The sequence below is a fragment of the Gopherus evgoodei genome, unplaced genomic scaffold (assembly GCF_007399415.2).
Source record: "Gopherus evgoodei ecotype Sinaloan lineage unplaced genomic scaffold, rGopEvg1_v1.p scaffold_31_arrow_ctg1, whole genome shotgun sequence".
NCBI lineage: Eukaryota > Metazoa > Chordata > Testudines > Testudinidae > Gopherus > Gopherus evgoodei.
This window is the reverse complement of record NW_022059983.1, coordinates 2,390,823-2,407,419: the sequence shown is the minus strand read 5'-3', so window position 1 is coordinate 2,407,419 and position 16,597 is coordinate 2,390,823.

The following is a 16,597-nucleotide window of genomic DNA, read 5'->3' as shown; positions in this document are numbered from 1 at the left end:
TATGAAGTTTCTTCCACTTCCAGACGGCAGATGGTGTTAGACCTTCCTCTGCTCAATGGAAGAGCCTGTTACTAAATATTTGCTCCCCACACTGGAGGAGTGTTTAGAGCACCAGTAGCCAGGGTACAAAGCAGACACGGGAAAAGGCATTGTACCAGGGTGATCCAGAGCAGTTGTGGAATGGTTGTCCATCAGAGTTCAAGGCGGACACTCTATAAAGAACCTGCCCTCGTGGTGGAGGCAGCTGAATTGGCCAATGTGCCAGAGAGCCATAGAGAGGCACCAGGAAGCAGGGAGCTGTTAATTCCTTGGAAAAGAGATTCGGGGTGACTGGGTCAAGAGAGGAAAGCCCATGGAAAGTTGTCCCAAAGGACAGCAGGATGGTAGGAAGGCGGATGGGAAATATGCAGCTATAGAAATGTGATCAGGCTGGTCTGACATGATCGACCTTTATTAAAAAGAGTTTCCCCACAGATCAGATTGGCAGAGACTCTGGGGAGCTTTTGCTTTCCTCTGCAGCATGGGGCACAGGCCATTTGCTGGAGTAAATGGTGAAATCCCTCTAACTTGAAGTCCTTAAATCAAGATTTGAGAACTTCAGTCCCTCAGCCAGAGATTCCCAGGTGGGTGGGTGACATTCTGTGACCTGCGATGTGCAGGTGGGATGCAAACACAGGTGGGATGGATGGTGGGCACGTCACTGCTCCCAAGTTACACAGAAACTCTCTCCCTTTAAATACATGTACACATCTCATTGTAATCACTACATATTGCATCACACATGCTTGGCTTGGCTTGGTTATTTTGTAGGAACCAATCCCTGTGCAGCATGCTCTGGGCACATATTGTCCATGTTCGACCTACTCTTTACCTCATCTCTACATTCCTAACTTATCTTGTCCACTGTGAATTTGTTCACAGTAAATATTTCCCTGGGAGTTCTCCCTCTTATCTTAGCTAGCTCAGACATTCTGTCTTGTCGCTTACTGACCTACTTACTTACCTTGGTTAGCAAAAACATTTGGTTTCCAGCCTGATGATTTATTTACCTCCCTAATCCTATCATCCAAAGACTGAGGCATCGCCCCATGTGTTTAATGTCTCATGTCAGACCAGGCAACCTGCTACTATGCCTCAGCCTTGTACCCCTATTCTAGGGGAAGCAATTTAACCCTTATATACGCAGTAGGTAACAGCACAAAGTTAATGGTTAGGTACAGGGTCATACACACTGGTCATAAACATGGACAAGTAGTAATGGGCATAATCTGAAGCAAGGGAGATTGAGGTTAGATATCAGGAAAAACTTTCCAACTCTATGGGGAGTTCTGCTCTGGGATAGGCTTCCAAGGGAGGTTGTGGTATCCCTGTCACTGGAGGTTTTTAACAACAGGTTGGACAAACACCTTGTTGGGCTGGTCTGGGTTTACCTGGTCGTGCCTCAGAGCAGGGGGCTGGACTTGAAAACTTCTCGAGGTCCCTTTCAGCTCACAATTTCTTTGATACCATACTACAGAGATTGATGGGGATGGAGAAATGCCAGGTCTCAGTTTACCATGGTTCAGTCCAATTTAATAGAGCTAAAGATAGTTCTCCCCTGCAGGGAAATGTCTCCAATTGGCATTGAGGGCACGTTGTCCGAGATCCCTCGGTCTCGTGTAGACATGAAACAGCCTGGGGAATTCCAGTCTGGTTGAAGTTGGATCATCAGACACAATGCATGTAGGTATTCTTGGGTGTAATAACTTGACAATTGATGCCAATATTGCTTTTATGGTCACAAACAACCAAAGGGAAAAGTTGGCTGCAAATCAGCAGAAAATTGAGCTCATGGTCACAGTGATGCTGTATGGAATTGTGAGACACTTTATATTATATTATTATTATTACCACCAATATTATAAAATTGCAATGAATTCTGCTAGATATGCCATGCAAGGTGTGAGTGAAAATGTTATGAACTGTTAAGCATGATAAACTTGTTTATATGTTTGTATCACCTTTGTATTATGAATTATAGACACGCAGGGTATATCTGTATTTCAAACTTACGCTATGTTTCTGGGTGATACCCCCAGGCAGATTGGCATCAGCACTGCCTGGCCTGTTTAATGGCCAAGCAAGGGTCATCAACTGGAGTGACTTTCCTACCAACAACGCTCTGAAAAAAGAATTGAATGACCCATCCAAGCTGTGGATGTGTTCCAGAGGGACTTTCAAGCCAGCAAACTCACCAGCATTGCAAAGAATCTGTAATACGGACTTTGAAGTCTCTGTATGTATGTGATTGCTTTACCATTTAACAACTCTCTTCTTCTTCTTTCTTTATATTAAACCTTTAGTTTTAGGTACTAAAGGATTGGCTGGCAGTGTGATATTTTGGGTAAGATACAAACTAATAATGACCTGATAATGTGGCTGGCCCTTTGGGGTTCAGGAGAACATTTTGTATAGGTGAGCAGAGTTTTTAAATAACTCCTTACTGTACTGGACCCATGTGCTGACTGGGAGCCAGAGAACTGGAATGCAATGAAGGGGGCTGGGTGATTTCTTTTTTCAGCTTCTCAATAACCAGTGTGGGGGATCAGAAGCACAGTCTGTGACTGGTTGAGGAGTTTAATTTCAGGGTGACCCACCAGTCTTGGGAGAATCTGCTCTCCTTTTTGCAGTCTGCCCTGTCATTGACATTTTCAGTGAGGGCTGCATCAGGTACATCAGCACACAGTCACGAAGCAGGTATAGACATGGCCTGCAATAGTAAATACGTGTCCTAAAAGGGGCAGTGATTGAAAACCTCCCTTATAGTGATGGACTCAGCGCACTCACTCTAGTTAGCTTAACAAAGAGAAGGCTTAGGGGTGATTCGATTGCAGTACCTACATGAGGAACAAATATTTAATAGTGGGCTCTTCAGTCTAACATGATCCAATGGCTGGAAGTTGAAGCTCAACAAATAAAGACTGGAACTAAGGTGGAAATATGTAACGGTGAGAGTAATTAGTCACTGGAACAATTTCCCAAGGGTGGTTGTAGATTCGCCATCAGGGACAATTTTTAACTCGATAGGTGATGTTTCTGAAAGACCTGCTCTAGGGGTTATCTGGAAGCAGTTCTTTGTCCTGTGCTGTAGAAGAGGTCGGCCTAGATGCCCACAGTGGACCCTTCTGACCATGGACTCTATGAATCTGTGACAGGAATGATGTGACTGCTGAATACTTCAAGGCTGAAGAGCAGAAAGATGAAGGGTGAAGCCCCAGCTCTGAAACAGAACCCCTTGAAATGTTGGAGAACTGTGAGGAATTTAGAAGAGATCATGGTCTCATAGAAGATTGAGGGTGGAAGAGACCTCAGGAGGTCATCTAGTCCAACCCTCTGCTCAAAGCAGGACCAACCCCAACTAAATCATCGCGGCCAGGGCTTTGTCAAGCCAGGTCTTAAAAACCTCTATGGATGGAGATTCCACCACCTCCCTAGGTAACCCATTTCAGTGCTTCTCCACCCTCCTAATGAAATAGTTTTTCCTAATATCCAATTAGACCTCCCCCATTGCAACTTGAGACCAGCAGAGGGATGGATCTCAGGCCCAATTCAGGGAACTAGCCACTGGGAAAGTGGATGCTCTCTCCCTGAGAGTTGTAGGTGTCATGCTTTGGGGTGCTGTGACACAGAGTCCACACACAACAGCCAGAAGAGAAGCATGCCAGTATCCTGAGTGCCTGTGTTGTATGCTGCCCTGATTCAGCACTGCTGACCCCAGCAGCCTGCTAGCAAGATGACAGCCCAACCCTGTTTTCCACCAGCTTTGCAGGTGACCTCACCACCCTTCCAGTCCCACATTCTTCTTGGCCCAATCAGCCCCAAAATGGCCAACCCTGTCCTGGGCCACTCAGAGAAATAATGAGGTTTGTTTGCTCCTTTAAAGAGACAATCCCCAGCAGCTTGCCATGTTGACTGGAATTAACAATCACCCCCATTTCAAGTCAGCACTGGATTGGTTTAGACTAAAATATGACAAGTTGATTAACAAAAGGACTTGGTTCAGTGACACCAAGGAAATACAAATGAAGGTGGAGATGGTCACAAGAAAATAAAAGTGAAAACGTGCATTGATAAATCTAAAACTTACTCTAGCAAGGCCTGTTCTTTGGCTAAGATGGTTTCACTCACCATTACTCTTGGTCCATCATGAGTAACTGTCTGTCAGGCAGGGCCTTCCACAGAAGTATGAGGCACTAGGCTTCCCTCATCTTCTTAGGTGAAAGGTAAAGACAGAATCTCTGTTCCATATATTCCCAGAGAATTGCCTTTGTTCTCAAAGTTAAGAAGGCCCCTTGGAGACTGTGTTTCCCGTGTTTCTTGGGATGCAGGAGCCAAGTTAATTCTCTGGACTTGTCTGCACTTACAATGCTACAGCAGCGCAGCTATAGTGCTTCAGTGTAGACACTAACTATGCCAATGGGAGTGTTCCCGTCAGTGTACATAATCCATTTCCCTGAGAGGCAGTAGCTATGCCAAAGGCAGAATTCTTCCATCAACCAAGCGTTGTCTATACAGGGACTATACCCGCTCTGGTTTGCCTGATAGCTTGGCTTCTGGCTAATCGGGAAATTGAGGTCGACCCACATTCCTTTGCCTTGGACAACCCTGGTGGAGTAATTACTTCATAACTTCTCATATGAGGCTAATGCTCACATTTTACAAGGCAAATTCAGGAAAAATATCATTGCAGTAGCGTGTAGGGTGTGAATACTGGGGGGCCCTGGTGGGCAAAAAGTGATCTGGGATAAAAATCTGTTGTATAGAGAATGAGTCTCTTAGAAGGCCAGGGCAGTATGAGGGGGCAAAGGTGGCTAAGAAATGGACTAATTAACCTAGCAGCACCTGAGGAGAGATTTAGGCTAGACTGACAAGGACTAATTGAAGATGGAATCCACCTGGGGTCGGTGGGCTTGTATGAAGCCAGGAAATGACTGCAGAAGGGGCTGCAGCATGGGGGGCTGCAGAGGCAGGAGCAGAAAGAAGCCCAGGGAAATGCCAGCAAGGTTTGGGACAGTGCAGACCTGGGGTGGGCTGGAACCCGGAGGAGCAGGTGGTCCCTGGTTCCCCTGCCAGCCACTAAGAAAGTGGCACAGTCTTGAATCAGAAGACTGCCTGAGATGGCACCCAGATAGCTGGTCCAGTGAGACTTTGATATCCTGGCAAGGGAAAACTGTATAGTGACCTGGCCGAAGGGCCAAGCCATGAAGAGGAAGCACTGCGACTCCTAGAGAGCAAGAGGGGCTGCCGCACGAGCTGAGTAGGAGGCATCGGACCCAGCAGAGCTAATCCTCAGACGCAGCCACCAGGAGACACTCCAGTGATGCACAGTCCCTGGTAGTCAGACGAGAGCTTGTGATTCCCACAAAACAGAGGGAGAAGACATTGCCAATGGCAAACTTTGCTGGGGGATATACTGATCACAAAGCTATTTACAGCAAAACGGGAGACTCTCCGCTCCTACATGTGCAAGCTGGCTTAACAACCAAAGTCGTAAGATCCAAAGTGGGTCTGACCAAGTAACATATCGCAGATACTGAAGTTGTGAGGCTGGAGCATAGTAAGGTAGAAGATACAACAGGCCAGTCTCCTCCCAAGATCAAGAAGCAGGCATCACTGCCCACAGGGCCAGCAGAATATTATGGACAATTTATTCCCAATTTCAGACCTAAAGAAGAGCTCTGTATAGCTCAAAAGCTCGTCTCTCTCATCAACAGAAGTTGGTCAATCAAAGATATTCCCTCCCCCACCTTGTCTCTCTCATATCCTGGGATCCACTCAACTACAGCAACACTGCAAACTACAGTGGGACACCAAGATGGGGTCCCTTCCCTGTTCTTTGCAAACAACTCTCAGACCTAACAAATCCACTACACCAAACAGTAGTTGCAGTAGATTTGTCCATAAAGAGTAAGCGCTTTTGGGGAGGGGTTGTTGTTAAAAATATATAAATAAAAAATAGGCAACTTTTCAGTGTTTATTTTCCAAACATTAAAACCAGGATGAAACCAGGTTAAAAACAAAAAATTGTAAAAAATGGGAAAAATTGGCGGGGGGGGTAGAAAAACAAAAGAATGTCTATAATATATACATTTTATACAGTAAAACTGGGGGGGAAATGTAATATACAAAGGTATAGTTTGTCTCTCTCGGCGCTAGTAGCTTTTCCAGAAATCCTGATTTGCAAACACTCACATAATTTTCTTCAGCATATCCTCCCTCATGTTGAGCCTTTTGCTGTCTTGGTGCTAATCCAGCTTTGAAAATAAGTGCTCTGCATCAACAGGTCCGGGGGGTACACTCAAAGCTCGCCGTGCCCTTTTGCTGAAATTGGCAAGTGTGCCGCGATGACTGTTCCAAAATTATGGGGAGGGACCTTGACTTTATCTTGGGGCTTTCCCACCCTCTGCCACACTTCACAAGACCGGACACAGGCAGAAACATCCTTGCCCATTCCCTCCCAGTGAAACGACTTCCCCAAATGGTCTTTATAGATTCATAGATTCATAGACTCTAGGACTGGAAGGGACCTCGAGAGGTCATCGTGTCCAGTCCCCTGCCCTCATGGCAGGACCAAATACTGTCTAGACCATCCCTGATAGACATTTATAAAACCTACTCTTAAATATCTCCAGAGATGGAGATTCCACAACCTCCCTAGGCAATTTATTCCAGTGTTTAACTACCCTGACAGTTAGGAACTTTTTCCGAATGTTCAACCTAAACCTCCCTTGCTGCAGTTTAAGCCCATTGCTTCTTATTCTATCCTTAGAGGCTAAGGCGAACAAGTTTTCTCCCTCCTCCTGATGACACCCTTTTAGATACCTGAAAACTGCTCTCATGTCCCCTCTCAGTCTTCTCTTTTCCAAACTAAATAAACCCAGTTCCTTCAGCCTTCCTTCATAGGTGATGATCTCAAGACCTTTAATCATTCTTGTTGCTCTTCTCTGGACCCTCTCCAATTTCTCCACATCTTTCTTGAAATGCGGTGCCCAGAACTGGACACAATACTCCAGCTGAGGCCTAACCAGCTCAGAGTAGAGCAGAAGAATGACTTCTCGTGTCTTGTTTACAACACACCTGTTAATGCATCCCAGAATCACGTTTGCTTTTTTTGCAACAGTATCACACTGTTGACTCATATTCAGCTTGTGGTCCACCATGACCCCTAAATCTCTTTCTGCCATACTCCTTCCTAGACAGTCTCTTCCCATTCTGTATGTGTGAAACTGATTGTTCCTTCCTAAATGGAGCACTTTGCATTTGTCTTTATTGAACTTCATCCGGTTTACCTCAGACCATTTCTCCAACTTGTCCAGATCATTTTGAATTTTGACCCTGTCCTCCAAAGCAGTTGCAATCCCTCCCAGTTTGGTATCATCTGCAAACTTAATAAGCGTACTTTCTACGCTAACATCTAAGTCGTTGATGAAGATATTGAACAGAGCCGGTCCCAAAACAGACCCCTGCGGAACCCCACTTGTTGTACCTTTCCAGCAGGATTGGGAGCCATTAATAACTACTCTCTGAGTACGATTATCCAGCCAGTTATGCACCTACCTTATAGTAGCCCCATCTAAATTGTATTTGCCTAGTTTATCGATAAGGATATCATGCGAGACCGTATCAAATGCCTTACTAAAGTCTAGGTATATTGATTTATAGGATGAAATAGTTAATAGTTGGTCCTGTTCACCCCAGTATGACCAGTAGGGTGATAGTGGGCTAAGCTCAAGAGCTTTTCCCTATACTTAGTTGGAATTACCAACTGTCTCTGGGGATGCCAGTCCTCCTTGTGCCCACCAGAAAGGGTTTCCTTGGCTAAGATTCTTTCTTTTACAACAAATCTGGACCTATTGGAAGAGCTGAGAGGTAGTGGGTCACTCCACGCTGCCATTCAAGCTCCCTTGAGGCTTTCATGCACTACCTGTGCTGCCTGGAAATGCTCCCTTGATGTGGGAGACATTAGTTCCTCACTGGATTGTGGACTTGGGTGTGACATTGCACTCCATCTGTTTTGTGGAAATATGGTAATGAGTGTGAATATAATGTAACCGGAATAAGCTTCATGCAAAAGGTCTCTTGTAAGATATCATTACAACGCTTATAATCTACTGAGTGTGTTCATCCTATTTGTATGTATGCATCATTCTTGTATCTGAAGCTAGAAATATGAAGTATTACTCTGAAGTCCTATTGTAACTATGCAAAGTGTGGGCCATTAATGGTGGCTTGGAACCTTGATGGTTCCCATTAACTAGGATAATTGGTTGTAAATGACTCTGTTTACTTGTAAACCTTCCTGGGTGCCAGCCAGTGATTAATAAAGTCTCATGGGACATGTGAACATGTCACATGATACTGGAATCCATCTTAAACCTGGTGCTTTTCCATTTAGAAGGAGGGTTGGGAACCCAGAGAGAAACAAAGGATTCCCCCCTTGTGCCAAAGATATAAAAGGGGGTGGAACAGAACAAAGGGCAGCCAGCCATGAGAAATCCCCTAGTTACCACCTGAGCTGGAGCTAACAAGAACTGTACTGGGGGAAAGGATTGGCCCAGACTAGGAAGGAGTCTAGTCTGCCTGTATTCAGTTTCTTAATGTACAGACGCTCCCTGGGTTACACAAACCCAATTTACGCAAATCTGCACTTACAGAAAAAGTTCCATATGCTGCTTTTTTTTTTTTTTGCTTTTTTTTGGGGGGGGGGGGCAGTAATTGTCAGCTTCCTGGCTTACATAAAATTTGACTTGCATAATTCGGGGAGCATCTGTATTACTCTTAGACTTGTGTGTTTTATTTTATTTTGCTTGGTAACTTCCTTTGTTCTGTCTGTTATTACTTGGAACAACTTAGATCCTACCTTTTATACTTAATAAAATCACTTTTGTTTATTAATTAATCTAGAGGGAGGAGAAGTAAACAACTGTGCATATCTCTTTATCAGTGTTATAGAGGGTGGACAATTTATGAGTTTAGCCTGCATAAGCTTTATACAGAGTAAAACAGACTTATTTGGGGTTTGGATCCCCTTGGGAGTTGGGTGGGTCTGGGTGCTGGAGACAGGAGTACTTGCTGAGCTGTTTTCAGTTAAGTCTGCAGCTTTGGGGACACGGTTCAGACCCTGGCTCTGTGTTGCAGCAGTCTTGCGTGTCTGGCTCAACAAGACAGGGTTCTGGAGTCCCAAGATAGCAAAAAAAATGGGCTCAGAAGTAGTTTCAGCACATCAGCTGACAGTCCCAAGGGGGCTTCTGTGACCAAACCCATCACATTGGGCTTCATCCCACTGGAAGCAATGTAGGTGATAGGGGTGTCGCTGTCAATTGTGAATGGCTTTAAAGGGTTGCACCATCACTTAGGCCTCTGGGTCAATGAATTTGGGGTCGAGCATTGGTGGATAGCTGATACCTGTGCTCCAGTGTCTCTCCATGCAGTAATCTTCCTCCTGCCCACACTCACAGTTTCCCTTCCCCCTGGGGGTATTTGCGAGGCATCTGGGCATGAAGGCTCTCATTGGGACTCCGGGGTGATGAGTTGCAGTCAGCTGGTGCTCTTGGGGCAGTTGGCCTTCACATGCCCCAGCTCATTACATTTAAAGCATCATCCAGCTGACTGTGGGCTGGGGCAAGGTAGGTGACTGGAGAGTAGGGTGGTGGGATGAGAGGGTGTCTGGGGTCTCGCTGGCTGTGTAGAGGGTTCCTCCTTGTGAAATGGGGCTTTGGGCTGACCCTGATGATGGGATGTTCTCAGGTTGCCCCTTGTGGTATCCGCACCAACTGTTACTAGCTTTCTTCTTCTCCACCACCTCCATCCCTTTGGTTCTGATCTCCCCTGCCTCCATTACAGTTTTGGGCTTCCCATCTAGAATGTACCTTTCTATTTCCTCAGGAACACCCTCTAAGAACTGTTCCATTTGTATTAGGAGAGACAGATCTTCCAGAGATCTAACATTTGCTCCTGATATCAAGGCATCCCAATTTTTTACAATGTGGTAGGTGTGTCAGGAAAATGCCACATCTGGTTTCCACCTTAGGGCTCTGAACTGCTGACAAGCATGCTTGGGTGTTAGCCCCATCCTAATTCTGGCCTTTTGTTTAAAAAGTTCATACTTGTTCATGGGTTCTTTAGGCATTTCAGCTGCCACCTCTGCCAAGGGTCCGAGTTGTGGCTTCGGCTCCACCTGGTCTGGAGGGATGCTGTACCCAAGGCAGGCCCTTTCAAAAAAATTATAAGAAGGCCTCTTTATCATCACCTACCTTGTAGGTGGGGAATTTCTTAGAATGGGGAGCAGTACCTAGAGAAGGACTGTTAGTGCTACCTGATAGAGCCAGCTTAGCCTTTTCCAGCTCCAAGCACTTCACCTCCAAGCCCTTTGCCTCTCTCCTTTCCCCCGCTTCTCCCTCCAAGCACTTTGCCTCTGAGAAAAAATTCCATTCGTCCACAGTTAGAACTCGGCCTGGGTTAAGGGCATCCCTCCATCCTGGCACCGGGATCTCAGGTGGGTGAGGTGTCATGGTACAATTCCCCACTCTGCACCTTAGTGTCCAAAAGATGGGGTACCAGCATGAATTCCTCTAAGCTCAATTACCAGCTTAGTACCCGTAGCGCTGCCACCAACCAGGAATTCCAGTGCCTGGTACACTCTGGTCCCCCCAAAACCTTGCCCGGGGACCCCCAAGACCCAGACCCTCTGGATCTTAACACAAGGAAAGTAAACCCTTTCCCCCACCGTTGCCTCTCCCAGGCTTCCCTTCCCTGGCTTACCCTGGAAGATCACTGTGATTCAAACTCCTTGAATCACAAAACAGAGAGGACAATTCACCTTCCTCCCTCCTTCTCTTTCTCCCTCCCAGACTCTTCCTGAGAGAAAGTAATCCTGGCACAGAGAGAAATCAGCCTCTCTCTCCCTCTTCCCTCCTTTCTCCCCACCAATTCCCTGGTGAATCCAGACCCAGTCCCCTGGGGTCTCACCAGAATAAAAAAACAATTAGGTTCTTAAACAAGAAAAACTTTTAATTAAAGAAAGAAAAAACAGTAAAAATTATTTTTGTAAATTTAAAAAAAATGGAATCGGTACAGGGTCTTTCAGCTATAGACACTGGGAATACCCTCCCAGCCTAAGTATACAAGTACAAATTAAAATCTTTTCAGCAAAATACCAATTTGAACTCCTTCCAACCAAATACACATTTGCAAATAAAGAAAACAAACATAAGCCTAACTCGCTTTATCTACCTAGTACTCACTGTTCTGGATCTATAAGAACCTGTATCAGGGAGATTGGAGAGAAACCTGGTTGCACGTCTGGTCCCTCTGAGCCCCCAGAGTGAACAACCACCAAATTCTAACAGCACGCACAGAAACTTCCCTCCCTCAAGATTTGAAAGTATCCTGTCCTCTGATTAGTCCTCTGGTGAGGTGACAGCCAGGCTCACTGAACTTGTTAACCCTTTACAGTCAAAGAGATATAAAGTACTTCTGTGCTATTAACTTTTCTTATCTGTTTATGACAGGAGGGCTGGCCCTTCCCTCCTGAGAAGTCTCCATTCCCGCATCCCCTCCCTGCATTTCCATCATGAAGCTGGGTATCTGGGCCTGTCTTCTCTGTGGTGTGCTGCTTTGGGAAGACTGGTTGCTCTAGGGTTTCGGTGACCGACCGCAATCTCATGACCAGGGCTGTCCTGCTTTAGCCTAGCTATTTCGTTGCCACTAAATAAACTGCTTGTTGGACTCCTTGGCTTGGCAGGCTGAACACTCTTCATGCCTGTTCCCTCTCAGGCAGCAAAGAAAGGTGGGGAAAAAACCACTTACCACTCCCTGGCTTTGCAGGCTGCCAAAAGGAAAAATGGGTCCTTTTAAAATCCTTAGGTCTGTGTTTCTGGTTCAAAATGTTCCCACCTTTGCCAGCATGTCAAGGCTGATTCCCCACTCTGGCACTCCATGTGCAGAAGTGAAGCCCACAAGGATTCTAAAAATTAACACTGGCCACTCCAGGCTTGTATTAGACTCCCAAGGGTACAGTTTTTCTCTGACCTTGAATGGGTAGATGCTGCCACCACCCAAATGCAAAAACCCCTTTGAGAACTGTACACAAGTGCAGCCGGGGCTCAACCCTGTCCGGGGGGAGGAGGGAAGCCACACTGGCTCACTACACTCCGGTGGGTCCGGGAAATAGCCCAGCAGTCCTCACGGCAATTATCTGCCTTGTGGGGGCAAGGGGCTCAGGTCCTTTGGCAGGGCTGAGTGACAATAGCAGTTAAGGCCCGGCCCTACGTCAGGGCGGGGCAGCAAACACTGAGTCAGGAAGCTCAGGCCCTTGGGCAGGGCTGAGCAATGACAGGCTTTGGCATCCTCCGGCCAGGGAGAGGGGGAGTTTGCCACCCAGGAGTTGGGTGGCATGGAAGACACAGGCCCTTCCACTCCATTGCGTCCCAGCCCGGGGCTCTAGCAGCGGCTGACGATCCGCTGCTGAGTCAGTGGGGATCCTGGCCGCAACACACTGACATAGATTCTGGCAGTGCTGCAGCCAGACTGGGGTCAGCTGCCCCTGGGCTACTTCCACACTCCCCCTCGGGCCCTATCTGGGTCCTGACGTCGGCCGCTGCAGGGTCCAGGAGCATGGGCTCGTCGCTGCTGGGGCTGGGTGGCAGGTCCGGCTACTCCTCCGGATAGTCAGCCCAGGGTAGCTCCGGCAGCTCTTCCGGGTAGCGGGGGCGGGGGAGCTCAGGCCAGTCTGGGCGGCTGCCCTGGGTCGCAGGGGGTTCCCAGTCTGGAGCTCCCTGAGGGACGCCTGCTCACTCTGGCGGCTGGGCCCTGACTGAGCTCTGAGGGGAAGCCTTTATAGTTCGGCGCCTGACCCTTTGGGGGGCGGGCTCAGAGCTCTTTAACTCCACCCACTCTGGCCTCCAGCTGGGCTGGAGGGGAGCCACACCGCCGCGCTACAGAACCCAGGAAGGCGCACTTGGGAATTCCTTCCTGTGGGGCACCCTCAAGCCTCTCTCTCTCTCACACACACACAGGGAAGAGCTAAGAAAGAACACAAAGAAAATCAGCTAATTGAACAACATGTGCACAAACCTCTTAGGACACAGAAATCCAATCCTATTCTTAAAAAAAGGTAAATTTTATCAAAAAAAACTTTGGCTATTACTAGATTTTAAAAACCCACTTACAAAAATTCAGCATCAAGAATAACCTTCTTGAGGTCCAGCTTAAAGGTTACAAGCAAAACAAAAGCATTTGGGGTTAGCACAGAGGAGTCCACAAGTCATAAAGAAATAAAACTAATCGCATCTTCCTAGACATTTCCTGATCTACTTACATATCTGGGGGGGGTTAAGTGAGTAGTTTCTAGGTATGAGTCAGATGATTTTTCATACCTGGTCCAAAGCTTCTTACAGCATCGCTGCAGCCCAGTCTCTGCTTCTCCTCGAGAACAACAGACAAACAAAGGGGAAGTCTTTTCCCCCAATTTTAAGAAGTTCTAGCCTTCCCATTGGCTCTTTTGGTCAGGTGCCCACTACTTTCCTTTTATCTATGCAAGAAGACTTTTTAACCCTTTACAGGTAAAGCAAGTAGAGAATAACTACAAAGAGGGATTTTATAGCTAACTGGCTGGCTGGGTGTCCATAAAAGGGAGCTTACCCCCCACACACTTCATTTATCACAGTAGCTATGCATAATGTAGGGGAAACTGAGGTACACAGGCATCATAAAAAATATTACAGAAAATTCCCACTTCATCACAATTGGTCACCAGTATGTCTCCGTGATGGCCCATTTGAGCACGGGGAAGTTGTCATCCTCATGCGACTAAGGGTATGGCTACATTTGGAAGTGTGAGTGTAGTCAGAGCGGCAGCATGTAAACCACATCCCTTACGGGTGTAGCGTGCAGCGCTGGGAGCCGCGCTCCCAGCGCTGCTGCCCTGATTACACTGACGCTTTACAGCGCTGTATCTTGCAGCGCTCAGGGGGGTGTTTTTTCACACCCCAGTTGCAGCGCTGTAAAGTGTGAGTGTAGTCAAGGCCTAAGGCTTGCAGGTGCCTCGGCTGATTTCCCATTCAATCAGTCAAAACCACTCAAAGGTGCAAAAGGAGCATTGCAGCAAACAGCACTTGGCCCTGGCTGTGAATAGAAACAAAAGAGGGCTTTTAGGGTAACCGAAGGAAACCCCTGGAGAAGTGTGGGGGGTTAGAGGGAGCCCATTCATGAACCCTTGCATCCTGATTTGTCTGGAATCAGCCTGCTCTACAAAACCCTGAATGTGTGGGAGGGAAAATCTACTTGATTGGAGAGGAAAGCTAATGGTTGATTAGTGTTAACCTGGTTCAGGGTTTGTGTTTGTATTGTAACCACTTGTTTCCAACACTCTTATTTCTAGTTGGATCTTTATTCTCTTACATAACCCCTATTCTGAGTTATTGGGAGTGTTCACAAGTGCTACGTGGTTTGCAAGAGCAGCGGTTTAAGGAAATACTGATACACCGGGGCACACTGCTGCTTTGGGCGCAGACGGTCTGGTATTTCTGGGAGTGGCCAGTGTTACGGGCTGGATATCACACAGGAATGATTCAAAGGAACTTGGGGTACACCTATTGTTAACCAGCCAAGTAAAGACAGGAATGGAATAGCCCAGAGGAGAGTGTTTGGCAGTGTCAGGGATCTAACACCTGGCTGCTACAAGAAAGATGCCTCTCACTGAAGGAAACTACTGGATAACCCTGAGAAACGTAACAGTGGTGTTAGAAGCAAGATCTGTACTCCATTTTCTAGCTATCCACAAATCACGCTTCCAGCACGTAACCAACAGTTACTGAGAGACTACAGAGCATGAAGGTGGGGTGTAAGTGCAACCCTTATTCCAGGTGAAGCCGGCAGCAACCAGGGCTCAGTTCAATATCTAGGGGTTTCTTTTCAACAATACAACACAAAACCAGCTCGAGCCCCCACCCAGTAACCTGGGAAAATTACACACCACCCCATGGGTGCCTCTAGAGGCGATACTTCCCCTCTCGCAAGCACAGAATCTGAGTGTAGCAAAGACACTTTTAATAAAAGGAGGGAAGTCACTCGCGTTAATTTGGGGAAACGCCACAAGCAGGATTCATAAACAAAGCCATGAGCAAAGGACTCACCCCAGATTACATTGGGCAGTCTCCTTTTGCCTCAGGTTCTTAAATCCAGCAAACAAAAGTTCCTTTAACATGCCCTTCCCTTCTCCACACCCCACTCTCAGTTGTGTCCAGGAGCTCACTCGACATTCCGCTCCACCAGCCACCCTGCCAGGCGCATACACCTCCGTTGGCCGCCTGCTGCTACCAGTTAACACAGCACTGTGACAAACTGGGTTTTTCCCTCCTCATTGTGTTGTACATGGGCCTATGTGAGTCTTACTGTTTCTCACAAATACTGTGTGTGCCTCAGTTTCCCTGTGTATTGCACTGTGACATTATCTGATTAAAATATGACCCTATAGATCATTGTTGCAACCAGTTATATATCTGCAGCAAATATTATACAAAGGTTGTTGAGTGATGTATCTATGGAAAGATTACGTTTTGCTGGTTAGGATTATGCTATCTGCATGCATGTATCATTTTTGTATGTGAAGTATTGGAATATCCACCAGCTTTATGGGGATTGTCTGCCCCATGCTTTGCAGTTCACCCTAATTGAGTGACCATAGCTATCCCCTGCTGGGAGAGCAGTCTCAGCCATATACGCCATGTAAGATATCTGCAAAAATGTTATAATTTGCCAGATATGATCATCTTGTTTATATCATCTTTGTATTATGAGTTATACACATGTATGTATGTCTGTATTTCAAACTTGTGCTCTGCTTCTAGGTGACACCCCAGACAGTTTGGCATCAGCATTGCCTAGCCTGCTTGATGGCCCATTAAGGACCATCAGCTATACAACTGACCCATTGAGAAAAGGCAGATACACCTTATCTCAAGGGACATGCCTATGGGCAGAACTCTACAGCACTGCAACTTTCTCACTCGGAGGAGTGAAAAAACACCCCCCTGAGCGCTGCAAGTTCAGCACTGTGACGGGTCAGTGAAGACTGCACCAGTGCTGGGATTCCTCTCGTGGAGGTGGGCGATGCCGCGACTACACACACCATGTTAAAGCACGGCCCTAAGGCTTCCAAGCCATGTGCTGGGCAGGTTGTGTCTGGAACAAAGGAAGCACAGGCCACATGGCAAGAGACTAGAAAAGGCAGCTCCATGGCCCTCATTTTGTCTTCAATCCTGCTTCTTACCTCTGGAGCAACTTTGCTACAAACTGAAGCTCTGAACAAAGGACTGAATGACCCATCCAAGCTGTGGCTGTACTCCAGAGACTTGACTTAAGCCAGCAGTTTATTCCATCACTGCTACAAGTCTGAACCAAGAACTTTGCCATTACCGTATGTAATCGATTCCTCTAACCAATTTTAACTCGCCTTTCTTTCTGTTTATAACTAAATGTTTAGATTGTAGATACTAAAGGATTGGCATCAGCATAATTTTTGGGTAAGATCTAAGTTATGTATTGATCTGGGTGTGTG